Source organism: Rhodnius prolixus, unplaced genomic scaffold, assembly GCF_049639745.1.
Source record: "Rhodnius prolixus isolate KJV_2025 unplaced genomic scaffold, Rpr scaffold_2, whole genome shotgun sequence".
In the NCBI taxonomy this organism is placed as follows: Eukaryota; Metazoa; Arthropoda; class Insecta; order Hemiptera; family Reduviidae; genus Rhodnius; species Rhodnius prolixus.
In genome coordinates this window covers 41972166-41991100 of record NW_027411592.1, presented here as the reverse complement: position 1 = coordinate 41991100, position 18935 = coordinate 41972166, and the positions used below count along the sequence as shown (strand labels likewise).

Below are 18935 nucleotides of genomic sequence, written 5' to 3'. Positions count from 1 at the left end.
ACTAGGATCTCTGTAGAAACCTAAAAAAAGAGAGAGAGGCATTCTCATTGTACACATATTCGCCACTAACGTTTTCTTGAAACACTTGGTAAATTCGATTAAGGGTACTTGAGGACTGTGGGTTGGGTAGCTTCTTCTAAAAAGCACCATTTCGAAGTAATGTCCGGTCCTGGGTCTTTTCCATTTTTAAGAAGGGTTTAGTGTTCTCGCTAAATTTCCAAATTTGAAAAAAAAAAATCGAAACTGAAAATACCACTTTAAATTGATGGACTCTCAACTTCTCCATTTGAAGAATTCTACAATTTTAATTTATTTTTTAAACTTTCTACGAACAGCAAACACATCTGTAACATTTATTTGAACCACAAGTTTTCTAAAAATTCGATTTAGAGCTGAGAAGGGATGAAGTTGTCCTTTTAGGGTAATTTGTGTGTTTTTTTAATCGAGATAATGTAATATTAAATATGTAAGTCTTTCGCAAATAATTTTTTGAAGGGACCAGAAAACTTTCTCATTAATAATTTATGTTACTCATTATTTTATCACACAATTTCTGAGTTGACTGACATTTGGTATAAAATACTGGTAAGAAGTTTAAATAAATTTGGTATTTAAAAATTGATGTTTTTCGAGTAGGTGGCGCTGAGGCAAATGCACAGACGGCAAAAATACTCTAACTACCTAACAGGGAACGCTATCTTCTATGGAACTCTTTTATTCAATCTTTACACTAGTTATCTCTAAGCCTATCTGCCTTTAAATCCATTAAAGCTACTTTTATAAAATTGTCCTTTTGAATAACATCCTCTTCAATGTTGCTCAGTGTTCATTGCAGAAAGCGTGGAACAATGTCCTCAGTCTACTCTATTGACACTGTGTCTGTCGTTATTCTTGTTGAACAAGTGACCAAGCTACAAGTGCATGTTCGGCAATTAATCAGCGCCACTAGGTTCCTTAGATCATTCCTTCTCAAGTTTTTAATCTCTAAAGAAATCCTTAAGCTAAATCTTCTGTGGCAAAGCTTCTGTGACTTTTGCGAACGCAAGATTTCTTGGTGGCTTAGAAAACCAGAATAGTCTAGCTGCTTTGATCTGTCCTATTTCATTGAGCAATTATTCTAAAATCCTTTACCAGTTTAAATCGATAACTTGTACTCGTACCATTTTTGTTGGACAATTTCTTTTAGGGCAGTTCTGGAAAGAGATGGAGAGGTTCTGTTATACAAGAATTAAGTATATTTTGAAGTTCCGAATTTGAAGATAATTTATTATCTAGGTGTGGGTATTTGCGACTGTAGTTCTTTAGCTGTGAGTCGCTGAGCTCTTGGAATGAAAAAATAATAGAATTGCACTCATGCAATTTGATCTAAGGGGGCCAACCTTCCACTGCCTTCCTATTTCCTAGAAACCAAATTATAATACCATCGATCTATAACCTCTAACAAGTGAAATCAAATTCCTAGCTAACCTTGTTAGATCCTGTCAGAATTAGGATTGGGTACGAAAAACATGAGACCATGTTATTGCAAATAAAATTCCCTCACTCTATCCAAATTAATTTGTTCCTCCTTCTTTTAGGATTAGTTCGCCTAACATTGATTAGAATATTATTTAAATTGCAACCTGTTTGGTTATGTTTTACAAGTTTCTGTATATGTGTTACTTAATTTGTGTACTTTGTATAATGAATAGAACAATATGTTATACGTTCTCCTGTACTAACTAGATTGCAGACTTTATCCTTGTAAGATCAACCTTATGTATGGTATGAATATTCATATCAGGTAAGCGCTTCAAACTGTGAATATCTGTTAATATAACACAAGCACCAGCCTCATATAACATATAACGTTACATTCTTTGCCTGCTTTACGACCATGTATTATCATTTACTCCCTGTATACTGCGTAACATAACTCATGTCAAAGCAGGTTCACATATTAATTACTAATATTTATTTTTTAAATATATTTTTCATTCTCTTATTAACGTGTGAAAATAGATTTAATGTTTGCCCATTTGCGCGAGCAAATCTAAAACCAGAAAAATGGCAAAAATTTCTGATGTAATCATTTGGTTGAAGGGCTTTTTGTCAAATAAACTATTAGAAATGGAAGGTTTACACTTGGTTTACTCCTTATGTATGAACTCAGTGGATTGTCGGCAATCTGAAGTACTGATTGGGATTTCAGACTGGGCTGATAGTTAGTTTTTGTGTTTGCCACGGTTACATTATAGTACTAAAAAGTAAAGTAATTGCCTACTTTTTCAGGCGGGGCTTAACGTCCAACTACCAATTAGGTGTCGTGGACGGAGGCGACTAGCAAACATACTTTACTGTCTTTTATTAACCATTAAATAAAATCCAAGGCCTAAGACCGGGAATCGAACCCAAGTACCACAATGCGATATTGTAGTATTTATACACTAAATATTTTTACCGGCATATCTGATTTGCATATTTACCTAACATTTAAAATAAGCAATATTTTTACGATAACTTGGTACTGAGAAAGTTTATCTACCATTGGAGACATAGTTTAAAATGAAGCTTAGTGTATAAAAATGGAAAGTATTTGTTGCATTTGTAAGTAAATAGAAATTCCATTTGGGAAATTAAACCACGAATTCAGTGCATCCCCTTAAGAAAAGTAATAAAAAATTAAACTGCATTTACAATTCTTGTCTCGAAAAGAGCAAAGAGATATCAAACTAGAATTGTCACTTCTTCTTTTCTTCGTTTAAGAAAGAGTCATTCATAAATTGTGCTAACTCCTTTCCAATTCGTTGTACCGCTACATGAAATTCCAAAAGCAAATGGCACCTCATTCATGGAAATCGGTTTACGTGTTTAGGCGCGACGATGTTTACAAAAAAGGTAACAACAAAAAACAACGACAGCAAGAAGATCAAGTTCAATCTTTAAAAATGCCATTCTTGGTAACACTTTTCTCAAAATCTATTTAATCAACGTAGTAGCAAAAAAAAGAATAATAAAATAAAATAAATACTCGTATAAACGAGGATTAGCTCTACATTTTTAAAAAAATTTGGGAGTTTCATTTGTAGGAAAAAACAAAATTTTTCAATGTTGATTGTTTTTCAACATTACGTTTTTCCGTGCAGTTTTTGACGACCAACCCTTATGCAACTGTCCTACCGGAAAAATGCAATTATTATTTTTATCATTGTATTATTAAAAAGTAAATATGTTTAAAAATTAAAATATTAAAAAATAATCATTTAAAAAAATGTAAAAGTTTGGAAGCCGACGTATTAGAATGAAAAAGTCGTTCGAGTCATCTAATCAAATATTTTTTAAAGAAAAGATTAACAGACCTCATCTAAAATAAGCAATTTACTTTGTACATTCTCTCTAAATGCACATATATTAGAGCGGCAAGACCAAGGGAGTTGTTTATTAACTGGGCTTCAGAGTCTGCTTGTTTTTCTGACCCCAGCTGGTGGAATACGAGACAAGCCAGGTCTGGCCGAGTCTAGTTCACATGGAGAGCATTCTGCTGATTTATCTGCAGTCACAACCCACCGACAATCGCCCGTTCCTAGTGCATAGAAGTAAGATGGTGCCCAGGAGCAGACCACTTCCTCACACTCTCCGCGACTCTCCTTTCATTCTCTGGTCCTAGAGGACATTCTAGACTACACTTCTTACTGCTGCTCTTCAACTTCATCGCCAACAATAGTCTACACACTACCTCAACAACACTGCACTAGTGCCGTCTCTACTCAGATACCTACTGCTCCGGGTCACTATGCCTTACACGTACTGTTCTTCTCACCAATTCACTATCGTGTCCTTTTACCACCATCTCTGTCCTGGTCACCTTGTCTCACGTTTCAACAACTCCTCTACCAAGCGACTCCACCAATATGGCATCATTTCTATACTATGTATTGCAAGAATGTCGGAAAAATTATTTTTTTATTTTAACTCTTCGACCTACGATATTTAGTAGCACATTTCACTATTTAGGGCAGTGACGACATCTCTCGATATACAGCAATATTGCTTATAATTTTTAATTTTTATCTTACTTTCAAGTTAATTTGGGTATAATATGCGATATACCAAGTACAAATATTAATATTAGGTCGAATGATTTCATTCCTGGCACCCACTGGTTTAATTTAGGCTAGGCAGTATAACTTCGTTGAAATGTTTACCAAATTCACAAATTAAAGGCGTATTTAACTATTAGACAGTAAAATATTAACAGTGATTGCAATTTAGTAAAATAAATTTGCTTTATAAAAAACTCATTTCATTATTTAAGTAAAATTCCTTATTATTCGGAAGATTTGCTATGTGTACTTCAGTATAAAATCACTTAATATAAGATTTGTAAGATCTTGACTTCAAAAAAATAAAATCCACATCCAAATTCCGTCTAACTTCAATAATTCTAAATTATTTTCAATTTATAAATTCTTATTCAGAAATTTCAGTTTTTCGCAATGATTATTGGAGGTGAGTAAGAATAAAGTAAATTAATTGTTTTAAGTGCTACAAATTAATAGAAAACAACAATCAATTTACTTGATCTGGACCTCAATCCGTCTGCCAAGGTTGCCATAACTTTTAACTATATTCTATAAAGAAATACAAGTGAGTGTAAGACAAAACAAAACTATAGAAGCAAACTAAAAATTATTATTTATTTATTTGGTATTAAGGATAGAGCCTTATGCATAACTTGTGATATTCATGAAATATTTTTCATGCATTAATAAAAATAAATGAGCATAATCGAAAATTTAAATGAAAACAACTGAAATTATTGGTTTATTAATTCTGGACCCTAGATTAATTCTAGAATCAATAGATTAATTACAAAAAAAATGCCTGTATAATAATATCTGTACTATTTTTTTTTTTTTTCTACTTTCCCAAGATAACTTCATTCGGGTGACGTCAGAAACTTCACTTCAACAGTTCGCCCCTGAAAATGAATCATATCAAGTATTAATTAATCGAAGAACATAAATATTTAACTTTTCTTCAGCTGAACTAATTTTTTTAAATTTCTGTTAGCTTCTTCTGCAGTAACTTTAGTAACTTTTATTTTGTATCTTCTTTATTTAATTAATTAATTGTTTAAATAAATTTGAGTAGGGTCAACACTGAGCTCATTGGCACCCGGAGCTTTTCTCTGTACACTGTTGAAACCATCCCTGCGATTGGTGAATAAGTCTAAGCTTAAATAGCGGGAAGAAGGATCATTGCCAATTTCAGTAATACTTTTTTATTAACTTTTTGTCAAGCTTTCCACCCAGGAACTAGGTCATCTTCAGGGATTATTATTTATGATCAACTATAGTAATTTATTTTACATGGTCAACATCAAAGATTGGATTCATTTCCGTTCTGAATGTTTGTAGTGTTCATGTCTTTTTCTTTTGCGATTAATTCCTTAATCCAAAGCAAGTTCATATTACTGGTACTCTAAAGAGTTTAAATGACCAAATGCTAATCACAAGTTCCGATTTTTAATTGGTTTGTCTGTCAGTATTGAATGAATTGCGGTTGGGAAATGCTCATTAATATTTCAAGCCCCTGATTAATACAGAAATTAAATTAATTTAGAAAGAATTACCTATTTTCCGTAAGCACATCTTCCTTGTTTGAATGTCATACCTTGCGGGCACCACTCGTACCCATTTGGCCTATCATATACACATCTTCCATTTTGGAATGACATACCTTGCGGGCACCACGCGTGCCTATATCGCGTATCATATATACATCTTCCATTTTGGAATGAAGCACCTTGCGGGCACCTATATGGCGAATCTATTATATGATAAGTTCTTCCATCATGGTCTGAAATTTGTGTTGAAAATTGCGAAGAAAAGTTCAGAAATATTGAAACAATCACAAACAATAAAACTAAAGTGCGCATGTTGCTATTCAGATGGATGCAAATTAACTACTGATTGTCAATCGGCAATACTGTAAGGTTATCAAGATCATTAGATCAAACAGCATAACGTCTATTTGTGTAGACAAACAGATAGATAATATTTAATCTTTTTACCGATATCCCTAACGTATACGGCACGATATGAGCCAAGGAGCTGTATCTAGTGAAGGAATAATCTATTCAAATTAATCTTAAATTTGTTTCACTTATTTTAGTCACACTAACATCAGCAAATAAATAATAAGGATTTCTGAGCTGGCGGGTATTTTTGGAATCAATGTAATTTTTTAGAGGTTTATTGTTTGTTGTCAAGCTAAGTATTGAAGGAAGATAATTAGATAAGATTACATTATTTTATTATATTTTTCTTGAAGAAAATAATACATTAAAACTAATGTAATTCAATTTACTAATTGAAAATGGATTTTTTTATATTAAATCCGTATGAATAGAAGATAGAAACAGAATTTAGCCGTTTTGATAGATAGTTAGCCTCTTCGTAGATCTCTGTAACTTAAAAATGATAATTTTCCGATGGGTTTTCTTAAAAATGTTATCTTTTCCAAAATTATTGCCTAGTATTTTTTTTTTTTGGAATGTGGGCAGTGGTCATGAATGCTTCAATGTTCTATGTCGAGATTGTTTGTTTAATCAGAAACTTGTATGTTCTGTGGTAAGCTATGGAGACACCTTAATTATACCCTTATTTGAGGCGGTGAAAGGAGCCAAAAATCATGAAGGTAGCTTAAGGCAAGACTAACTATTTTCGAGAAAAAGAGCGAGCGTAGAAAAAAAAAAAAAAAAAATTAGTAAAGTTACGTTTTATCTAGCGGAATCGAAGCGGTTAAACACTTTAGGTAGAGGACCGGAACCAAGTTTCCCAAACCTTGGTTCCGAGCCCGCAAAATATACAGAAAATAATAATAAATGAGAGCTGCTTTCATAATTTTATGCTACCTTAGGATTTTATTCGAACAGCTGCCTTAGGATTTTCACTTTAGACATGATCGACTGCTATTGTTTTTCATTTGGGGTTCTTCTTATAAAATTAAATAAAAACAATCTAAGTTATTCGTTTGATAAAAATTAACTTATCCTTAAAATTATTTCTTCGTTCTTCACTCTCAATTCTCCCCTTCTCCCCTCAATTAGTGAGTTTGTAGTGGTGTCTGTTATTGCCATTGACTACTAATAGTGTATCTAGCGCTGGTGTAAATTAGCAAATAAATTTTAAAAAATCTTTAAAATACTGAACACAATTATACGCTATAACTCCTTTTTCTCAAAAGTCAGCAGCTCATCCTAACCCTCTAATCGAAAAACTATCTTCTTCTGCAATCACCAGGTGATCCTCCAAGAAGATTGAAGAGAAGATGGCCTGTCATATGAGCATACATACTATGTCCACGATAATGGAGTGACACTGCTGGGTGCCTTCTCCAATCGTATATTTTCATCGTTATTTTTTTAATCATGTACCACATTTACTTGTTTCAACAATCTTGTTGTAGTTGTAAATTAAAACTGTCCGATAGGACAGTTGTATAAGGGTTGATCATCAAAAACTGCACGAAAAAGCGTAACGTTGAAAAACACCCAACTTTGACAATTTTTTTCTCTTTTTCTATAAAAGATAAAATTCCCAAATTTTCTTTAAATTATAGGGCAAACCCTCCTTTATAACTGCAATTTTTTTGTAACAACCCATATCTAATAGGTTTCGAGAAAAAAGTTGCCAAAAATGAGCAAAAACGGCTTTTTCAAAAAATGTTCTTGTTCTTGTTCTTCTTCTTCTTCTTGTTACCTTTTTTGTAAACAACGTAGCGCCTAAACGCGTGAACCGATTTTCATGAATGAGGTGTCATTCGATTCGGAATTTTATGTAGATGTGCCTTTTGGGGGTCTCGATCCTGTACATTGAATGGGAGAGGAGTTAGCCCCCTTTATGTAAGGCCCCCTCCAAAATTATTATTACTAATTACTCTGTAAATCTTGGCCCGATTTTGATAAAATTTGGTAGGATGATAGGGTTAGGGCTCCCCTACGTAACATTAAAGCGACGATCTGCTCTTACACTATTAAGGGGAAGTATAGCAATCGTTGCAAATTATCGACACGTGAACCGATTTGCATGAATGAAGGGTCATTCAAATCGAAATTTTGTACAGATTTGCACTTTAAAAGTCTCGACGCCGTGCCTCATAAGGAGGGGAGTTTGCCCCCACCCAAATAAGGCCCTTTCTAAAACTATTATTACCAATATTTCTATAACGTTTAGTCCGATTTTGATAAAATTCAGCTCGAATAAGTGGTTAAAGCTCCTCTACGTTGCTGATGCTCTTGCACCTACTAAGAGGAAGTACTGCAATCATTTAAATTATCAATGAGTGAACCGATTTAAATCAATGAATTGTCGTTCGATTAAAAGATCTTTGCCTCTTTGCCTTTTAGGAAGAAGTACTGCAATCGTAGTTTATTTTAATTTTGCTATTTACGTACAAATACCTTCCTATGTTATTCAAAACGCTTTTTCAAAAAAATTGTTATTGAGGATGGTTTGAGGGAACGCAACTATAATCATTCTTTAAAAAGATCTCTCCATTGGTAGTTACGGTTCCGACTTAACACCTTATCAGATTATAATGATAGAATTGTTTATTCCAAATTTTAAAAAAATCTGTAAAGAAGATATGTAACTTTGTAAAATAAACAAAAAGGAAAATCTATCCAAAAGGTACAAAAATCTCCTTAACAAAAACTTACAGTTTAAAAAGTTAAGTATAAGGGTTGATTAAACGCCAAAAGGTACACAAATCAGCGAGTACCCAACATTTCATTAATACTTCATTAATAGTTAACTAATTCTACTGCATTAATTTTCATTAATAAGTTATTTTTTAGAATTTATTAGATGTCACAGACCCTTATGCTGGCCACTTCATTTATAATATTTTTTTGTTATAATTATGATAAATCACATAAATATGTACATGCATGTTAAAGTAGAAAAAGACAGTTAGAGTAGGCTACTGTCTTGAATTCGTCTTACCGAAATATTCGTGAGCACAAATAACACACAGTTAATAACAAGCAGATTATTCAACAACAATTATTCATTTCTCAATTGTAATTTAATTTAGTCCCCCTAATTTTACTTATAGTAAAATACTGGAATAATTAGCTGTCCTAAATATATGCATATCTTATTTACTTTATATTACATATATACAACATTGTGGGATGAATACCTAGATTGAGAATATAATTGAAGAAAACTATATTATTTGCGATAAAGCCAGATAATTATTACCTATTATTATAAACGTTTGACTACTACATAAAATAACAATTACTTTAATCGAAGAATGAACTTAAACCGACGATTTTTATTTAAAAATAAAAATAAATAAATAAAATAAACAAAATCATTGATGTAAGTTTTTTATAAAAAAAAGTTTTGAATTTTTTAGCCTCATAATTTTTTTTAATTTTTTATAACGTTTTCTTTTTAACCTGTAATTAATAGTTTCATTATTATAGATAACTAGATATTACAGTCAATCTACAGTGCTACTTGAACATATATTTTGTAGACGAAAATGGCCAGCATAAGGGTCTGTGACATCTAATAAATTCTAAAAAATAACTTATTAATGAAAATTAATGCAGTAGAATTAGTTAAGTATTAATGAAGTATTAATGAAATGTTGGGTACTCGCTGATTTGTGTTCCTTTTGGCGTTTAATCAACCCTTATACTTAACTTTTTAAACTGTAAGTTTTTGTTAAGGAGATTCAATAAAAGATTTAAAAAAAAAATAATTATACGCAATAAGCAATTATTTTTTTCATTAGTAAAAAAAGTAAGTATAATTATTCTTTATCTATTACTATTGATTGCTATTAAAATAATGATTTCTAAAATTCCTAATAAAATAATTACTTGAAATTTTAATTACTGCAAAACTAACAATTATATAAACACAAAAGTTTCACAAAATGTTAAACATTGTTTAAATAAAAAGTATGCAAAGTTTTATAAAAAAATTAAAAATAAAATAAAGAAAAAAACTTTTAAAAAGCAGACAAAATGACAAGGCAACAAACTAGACATGTTCTCATAGAATGGTAGCTAGACACTCGCAAACTAAATAATTTAACTATTTCGCTAGAAAAAAGTGAAATTTTACTAGGTGGTAGCGGCTCTTAAATAGTTAAACAATTTTTCGCGAACATTTCCATTGTGAACGGCTATACATTCGCTTAAATTAATCTTTTTTTATTATTGAAAACTGATAGCCTGAATCCAGTTAACACGCCAGATTCACCTAGGAAGTGGTACGTATGTATACATTCTCCAGTACATTCCTGCAAAACAGGGAACACTTTCATTAAAACTGTCCGGTAGGACAGTTGTATAAGGGTTGATCGTCAAAAACTGCACGAAAAAGCGTAACGTTGAAAAACACCCAACTTTGACAATTTTTTTCTCTTTTTCTATAAAAGATAAAATTCCCAAATTTTCTTTAAATTATAGGGCAAACCCTCCTTTATCACTGTATTTGTTTTGTAACGACCCAGATTTAATAGGTTTCGATAAAAAAGTTGCCGAAAATGAGCAAAAACGGCTTTTTCAAAAAATGTTCTTGTTCTTGTTCTTGTTCTTGTTACCTTTTTTGTAAACAACGTAGCGCCTAAACGCGTGAACCGATTTTCATGAGTGAGGTGTCATTCGATTCGGAATTTTATGTAGATGTGCCTTTTGGGGGTCTCGATCCTGTACATTGAATGGGAGAGGAGTTAGCCCCCTTTATGCAAGGCCCCCTCCAAAATTATTATTACTAATTACACTGTAAATCTTGACCCGATTTTGATAAAATTTGGTAGGATGATAGGGTTAGGGCTCCCCTACGTAACATTAAAGCGGCGATCAGCTCTTACACTTGTTAAGGGGAAGTATAGCAATCTTTTCAAATTATCGACACGTGAACCGACCGAAGTATCATTCGAATCGAAATTTTGTACAGATTTGTACTTTAAAAGTCTCGACGCCGTGCCTCATAAGGAGGGGAGTTCGCCCCACCCAAATAAGGCCCTTTCTAAAACTATTATTACCAATATTTCTATAACGCTTAGTACGATTTTGATAAAATTCAGCTCGAATAAGTGGTTAAAGCTCCTCTACGTTGCTGATGCTCTTGCACCTACTAAGAGGAAGTACTGCAATCGTTTAAATTATCAATGAGTGAACCGATTTAAATCAATGAATTGTCGTTCGATTAAAAAATCTTTACCTCTTTGCCTTTTAAGGAGAAGTACTGCAATCGTAGTTTATTTTTCTTACTCCTCTTAAAAGGAAGTACTGAAATCGCAGTTTAATTTTGCTATTTACGTACAAATACCTTCCTATGTTATTCAAAACGCTTTTTCAAAAAAATTGTTATTGAGGATGGTTTGAGGGAACGCAACTATAATCATTCTTTAAAAAGATCTCTCCATTGGTAGTTACGGTTCCGACTTAACACCTTATCAGATTATAATGATAGAATTGTTTATTCCAAATTTTAAAAAAATCTGTAAAGAAGATATGTAACTTTGTAAAATAAACAAAAAGGAAAATCTATCCAAAAGGTACAAAAATCTCCTTAACAAAAACTTACAGTTTAAAAAGTTAAGTATAAGGGTTGATTAAACGCCAAAAGGTACACAAATCAGCGAGTACCCAACATTTCATTAATACTTCATTAATAGTTAACTAATTCTACTGCATTAATTTTCATTAATAAGTTATTTTTTAGAATTTATTAGATGTCACAGACCCTTATGCTGGCCACTTCATTTATAATATTTTTTTGTTATAATTATGATAAATCACATAAATTTGTACATGCATGTTAAAGTAGAAAAAGACAGTTAGAGTAGGCTACTGTCTTGAATTCGTCTTACCGAAATATTCGTGAGCACAAATAACACACAGTTAATAACAAGCAGATTATTCAACAACAATTATTCATTTCTCAATTGTAATTTAATTTAGTCCCCCTAATTTTACTTATAGTAAAATACTGGAATAATTAGCTGTCCTAAATATATGCATATCTTATTTACTTTATATTACATATATACAACATTGTGGGATGAATACCTAGATTGAGAATATAATTGAAGAAAACTATATTATTTGCGATAAAGCCAGATAATTATTACCTATTATTATAAACGTTTGACTACTACATAAAATAACAATTACTTTAATCGAAGAATGAACTTAAACCGACGATTTTTATTTAAAAATAAAAATAAATAAATAAAATAAACAAAATCATTGATGTAAGTTTTTTATAAAAAAAAGTTTTGAATTTTTTAGCCTCATAATTTTTTTTAATTTTTTATAACGTTTTCTTTTTAACCTGTAATTAATAGTTTCATTATTATAGATAACTAGATATTACAGTCAATCTACAGTGCTACTTGAACATATATTTTGTAGACGAAAATGGCCAGCATAAGGGTCTGTGACATCTAATAAATTCTAAAAAATAACTTATTAATGAAAATTAATGCAGTAGAATTAGTTAAGTATTAATGAAGTATTAATGAAATGTTGGGTACTCGCTGATTTGTGTTCCTTTTGGCGTTTAATCAACCCTTATACTTAACTTTTTAAACTGTAAGTTTTTGTTAAGGAGATTCAATAAAAGATTTAAAAAAAAAATAATTATACGCAATAAGCAATTATTTTTTTCATTAGTAAAAAAAGTAAGTATAATTATTCTTTATCTATTACTATTGATTGCTATTAAAATAATGATTTCTAAAATTCCTAATAAAATAATTACTTGAAATTTTAATTACTGCAAAACTAACAATTATATAAACACAAAAGTTTCACAAAATGTTAAACATTGTTTAAATAAAAAGTATGCAAAGTTTTATAAAAAAATTAAAAATAAAATAAAGAAAAAAACTTTTAAAAAGCAGACAAAATGACAAGGCAACAAACTAGACATGTTCTCATAGAATGGTAGCTAGACACTCGCAAACTAAATAATTTAACTATTTCGCTAGAAAAAAGTGAAATTTTACTAGGTGGTAGCGGCTCTTAAATAGTTAAACAATTTTTCGCGAACATTTCCATTGTGAACGGCTATACATTCGCTTAAATTAATCTTTTTTTATTATTGAAAACTGATAGCCTGAATCCAGTTAACACGCCAGATTCACCTAGGAAGTGGTACGTATGTATACATTCTCCAGTACATTCCTGCAAAACAGGGAACACTTTCATTAAAACTGTCCGGTAGGACAGTTGTATAAGGGTTGATCGTCAAAAACTGCACGAAAAAGCGTAACGTTGAAAAACACCCAACTTTGACAATTTTTTTCTCTTTTTCTATAAAAGATAAAATTCCCAAATTTTCTTTAAATTATAGGGCAAACCCTCCTTTATCACTGTATTTGTTTTGTAACGACCCAGATTTAATAGGTTTCGATAAAAAAGTTGCCGAAAATGAGCAAAAACGGCTTTTTCAAAAAATGTTCTTGTTCTTGTTCTTGTTCTTGTTACCTTTTTTGTAAACAACGTAGCGCCTAAACGCGTGAACCGATTTTCATGAGTGAGGTGTCATTCGATTCGGAATTTTATGTAGATGTGCCTTTTGGGGGTCTCGATCCTGTACATTGAATGGGAGAGGAGTTAGCCCCCTTTATGCAAGGCCCCCTCCAAAATTATTATTACTAATTACACTGTAAATCTTGACCCGATTTTGATAAAATTTGGTAGGATGATAGGGTTAGGGCTCCCCTACGTAACATTAAAGCGGCGATCAGCTCTTACACTTGTTAAGGGGAAGTATAGCAATCTTTTCAAATTATCGACACGTGAACCGACCGAAGTATCATTCGAATCGAAATTTTGTACAGATTTGTACTTTAAAAGTCTCGACGCCGTGCCTCATAAGGAGGGGAGTTCGCCCCACCCAAATAAGGCCCTTTCTAAAACTATTATTACCAATATTTCTATAACGCTTAGTACGATTTTGATAAAATTCAGCTCGAATAAGTGGTTAAAGCTCCTCTACGTTGCTGATGCTCTTGCACCTACTAAGAGGAAGTACTGCAATCGTTTAAATTATCAATGAGTGAACCGATTTAAATCAATGAATTGTCGTTCGATTAAAAAATCTTTACCTCTTTGCCTTTTAAGGAGAAGTACTGCAATCGTAGTTTATTTTTCTTACTCCTCTTAAAAGGAAGTACTGAAATCGCAGTTTAATTTTGCTATTTACGTACAAATACCTTCCTATGTTATTCAAAACGCTTTTTCAAAAACATTGTTATTGGGGATGGTTTGGGGGACCGCAACTATAATCATTCTTTAAAAAGATCTCTCCAGTGGTAGTTACGGTTTCGACTTAACACCTTATCAGGTTATAATTATAGAATTGCTTATTCCAAATTTTAAAATATCTGTAAAGCAGATATGTAACTTTGTAAAATAGACAAAAAGGAAAATCTATCCAAAAGGTACAAAAATCTCCTTAACAAAAACTTACAGTTTCAAATGTTAAGTATAAGGGTTGATTAAACGCCAAAAGGTACACAAATCAGCAAGTACCCAACATTTCATTAATACTTCATTAATATTTAAGTAATTCTACTGCATTAATTTTCATTAATAAGTTATTTTTTAGAATTTATTAGATGTCACAGACCCTTATGCTGGCCACTTCATTTATAATATTTCTTTGTTATAATTATGATAAATCACATATATGTACAAGCATGTTAAAGTAGAAAAAGACAAAGTTAGAGTAGGCTACTGTCTTGAATTCGTCTTACCGAAATATTCGAGAGCACAAATAACACACAGTTATAACAAGTAGATTATTCAACAACAATTATTGATTTCTCGATTGTAATTTAATTTAGACCTCCTAATTTTACTTATAGTAAAATACTGGAATAATTAGCTGTCCTAAAAATATGCATATCTTATTTACTTTATATTACATATATACAACATTGTGGGATGAATACCTACATTGAGAATGTAATTGAAGAAAACTATGTTACTTGCGATAAAGCCAGATAATTATTACAAACGTTTGACTACTTCATAAAATAACAATTGCTTTAATCGAAGAATGAACTTAAACCAACGATTTTTGAAAATCATTGATGTATGTTGGTGAAGTTTCTTTTAAAAAAAAGTTTTGAATTTTTTAGCCTCATAATTTTTTTTTTTTTGTAACGTTTTTCTTTTTAACCTGTAATTAATAGTTTCATTATTATAGATAACTAGATATTACAGTCAATCTACAGTGCTACTTGAACATATATTTTGTAGACGAAAATGGCCAGCATAAGGGTCTGTGACATCTAATAAATTCTAAAAAATAACTTATTAATGAAAATAAATGCAGTAGAATTATTTAAATATTAATGAAGTATTAATGAAATGTTGGGTACTTGCTGATTTGTGTACCTTTTGGCGTTTAATCAACCCTTATACTTAACATTTTAAACTGTAAGTTTTTGTTAAGGAGTTTGATATTAAATCTCCTCGAAATTAATCATTTCTTACCGTAACTTATAGATAAATCGCATTTTTGAAAGTCTGTTCTTTTGATTCGGGAAAACCCGAATTAAATTCTAATTGCTTAAAAAAAACACACACACACAAAATTGTAGGTGAGTAAATTGGGAGAGAAGTAAGTCGCGAAAGTAGACCAAACTGATTTTTTTTATCCAATAGTTTAGTGGCGAATAGTTAAGGCCAAAATTGGGTGCACTGTGTTGTAACGTTGGTCAATGCTTGGACATTACTTCTTGCCTACTGACGGACCCATTTGAAGACCTTTATATCCCTTTATTGTGGTTCAACGGCCCTCCATCTCGTGCATTAACTTGCTCCACTACCTCTACTTAGTTACTTCCCTTCAAAGGCAGTTAATGTTCCTTTCTGTTACTACCCCAGCGTACCTATAACCATCAGTTCTCCGGTTTTTCTTACTTACCACAGTTCTTCTTACTTTCATAGAAGTCAATATAAATAATTATTTCCGTATTCATGGCTTAAAGCATTTTACAAAATGTTTAACTTATTGAAAGTATTTAGTTTTTTAACAATATATTTTAATAAAATATTTAATTCATACCAACATTGTACGATTTTCCAGAATTGCCTTAAAACTATTAAAAAAAAATAAATAAAGAATTTATATCCATGTGTACGTAGACACATTTTCGAGTATTCTAAAAACAAAAATTGAAAAAATCATTAAGGAAACCAGTCTGCCGCTGAGAATTTTGTTTTTTTTAATTAAGAATCGCAGTAATGGAGCACAAGTAGTGGGAATCTTATTACAGCAGAATCTGACTTCGGAAGGGATCCAATCACTCTATGTTCCCATAATTGATTTTCCTGCAAAAAATGTTTGATATAAGCTTATAATTCACAAAGTCTACTAAGTTTAATTGAAATGCTAACGATATGCATTTTTAATCTCTCTTGTAAGTGAGAGTTTTACTTCCGACTACAAGATTTCAGCGGAAATATTTGTTTTAAGATTAGTGAGAAGATAATATCTAGATAGCACACGCAAAAGAAGAAAGAATTGAAGTAGTGAAACAAGTTGTGAAAGAAATAAAGCCATAAGTCAAGTTAATCAATAGAATAAATATAAAAGCAATGTTGAAACACTGAAAGAGCTAATGCGTGAGGTAATAAAAGGTTTCCAGGCAAAGTGTGCAAAGGATTATAAAGAAAAGATGTGGTTGAGATGGTAATGCAGAATGTGAATGCTATCCTTAAGAAAAGATAAATGAAAGAAGGGGTGTGGGTGAAATTGAAATGGAATTGTGGATAACAGCCTGGAAGCTGTGCACATGTACATCTGTTTTTTGTGTATGGTTGCAAGAGAGAGGAGTTATATTTGTGGATGTCTGGCACCTAAAAAAGTGAGGAATACTTTACTATCACTCGCTGCTGGTTATGGTAGTGAGATGAGATCAAACGATGAAGTTCCAACTCGTTTTAGTTGGAAAACTGAATTATTAAAAATGTTTGAGCCAAAAAAAGTAAAGTAACCACCAATGAATCGGAAGGGAATCTACTGAGAGTTTTAAAAACTAAATTTAATGTAAAGAAGTTTTCTTTTCTCATGTTTTTCTTATTTGCTTGTCCACTTACTCTGGCGAAGTAAGCGAAGCTGTTGTAAATCGCGTAGATTTAGCATTTTATGTTCTTATCAGACTTATCCCTTTTTGAAGCCCACAAGTAGTGGTTTTACAAATTTGGTCTCCCTCTGTGGGTGTATCCACTTGACTTATGCGAAAAGACGCAAGTAAGCTCAAATTTAATATATCGCAAAGAGGGCCAAACAGAAGACGTTTCAAAATTTATGGTGAAAATGAAGTACAACTTCATTCTTTAAATTTATTTAGTTTTATAATGTTCTCAAAAACCATGAATCTGTTTATCTGCAAAAGCATTAGTTGCTTATGTGTAGGTTTCTTTTAACTTTATTTAAAATACTTTTCTCGAAAAATGAGATTTAAGGGCCATTTTGAGAAAAGGTGTGGCCAGACCAACCCTCTAAAGTGCTATTACTTTTAATAAACCCACTGTCTTGCCAGGTATATTATACGTATTAATAAACAACTGTGACAATAAATTCACAAATTTCACAAAACAATTTACTACTTTACTGCATAGAATTTTTTAGTATTTTGAGATATTTAAAAAACGGTTTTGACATTTTTATTGAAACATCGTAATTCGATGACTAACATATAAATGTACAATAGGAAGAAAGGTAATTGTGAATTTCAGTCATTTTTTATTTATTTTTGAACAAGCTTTTGTCCTAGGGACTAATTCAATATTTTTTTACATTTTTAACCACAAAGGTGGCATGCCTTCTACCCTGACTGTTAAGAAGTACATACACACCAACCATTGATGTTTAAAAAGTAAAAAAATACTGTCTACAAGCGTTAGCCCTGAAGATGACTTAGTCCCTAAGTCGAAAGCTTGATTTAAAAAATAAATTAAAAAATTATGGCTGATTATGGGCAATAATCTTTCGTCCTGCTACATAATATAATAAAGTCACCAAAAACTATGAAAAATATTCTAAATGTACATTTTTATCTTGGAGTTCTGTGCAAGTAGTGAGTAAGATCACATCGCTTTTCATTCAAAACTAATATTTAACGTTTTATAGTTGTTAACACGAAATTGGTGTGAGTTATTTAGTTTTTGTTCTATTTTGATTATTTAGAAATTCAAGAAAATTGATTATTAGTTAAAGAAATGTCACGAAATTAAGTTTTACGAATAATTTATACTAGTGACCATTCTTAAAAGTTAGCAGTGCGGTGAATCACTATTCTCTTCCACTGAAGGGAGAAGTGAACAATAGTGCAATAGGGGTGGCCAACAAGTCGATCGCGAGGCCAGTTTTGGTCGATCGTCGATCGCTCGCAATGTCCGGGGTAGAATTAATAAATATTATAAATAATTATCCATGTTCTTTTAATTTCCCTGGATGTGAGTTTTTTGGCCCTTTAAATAATTATTGTTGTTGTTTTTAACGTACAGTGACTCCCATTAATATTGGGACAGTACATACAGAAGTTAAAAATTGACGAAAATTAAAAGTGGCACCCATTTATTCAAATTTTTATAAATTCATTTCATTTTATAATTACTATTAATTAAATAAAAACTATTTAAATAAGTAAATAAAAATGTTTTGGTAGATTAAAAAAAATATATATAATAATAAGAGCAAATTCTACCTCTCATAAGTATTGGGACACTATTATAATTTATAGTTTGTCCAAGGTTTTGCCCGAATATTTATACAATTTGTAAATATATACCTTAAGCATATATTCAATATGAAATTAATAATTAAATTAGTTTATATAAATCAAGCCAGGTGTAACATGTCGCGCAAAAATACAAATACAACGATTGAACAAAG

The 18935-nt window shown here is 31.3% G+C and overlaps 1 protein-coding gene and 1 long non-coding RNA gene across 3 annotated transcripts in view; one reads left to right on the top strand and one right to left on the bottom strand.

Annotated features, from left to right (window-relative positions):
• hig (locomotion-related protein hikaru genki) overlaps window positions 1–18935 on the top strand; it is a 781895-nt gene that overhangs the window by 39798 nt on the left and 723162 nt on the right. The gene's annotated exons all lie outside the window — the stretch shown is intronic.
• LOC141449687 (uncharacterized) lies at window positions 4775–6096 on the bottom strand. Its single transcript, XR_012455647.1, has 2 exons — window positions 5615–6096; window positions 4775–4960 (listed from the first exon to the last, which is right to left on the bottom strand). It is a non-coding gene; the product is annotated as an uncharacterized lncRNA (long non-coding RNA).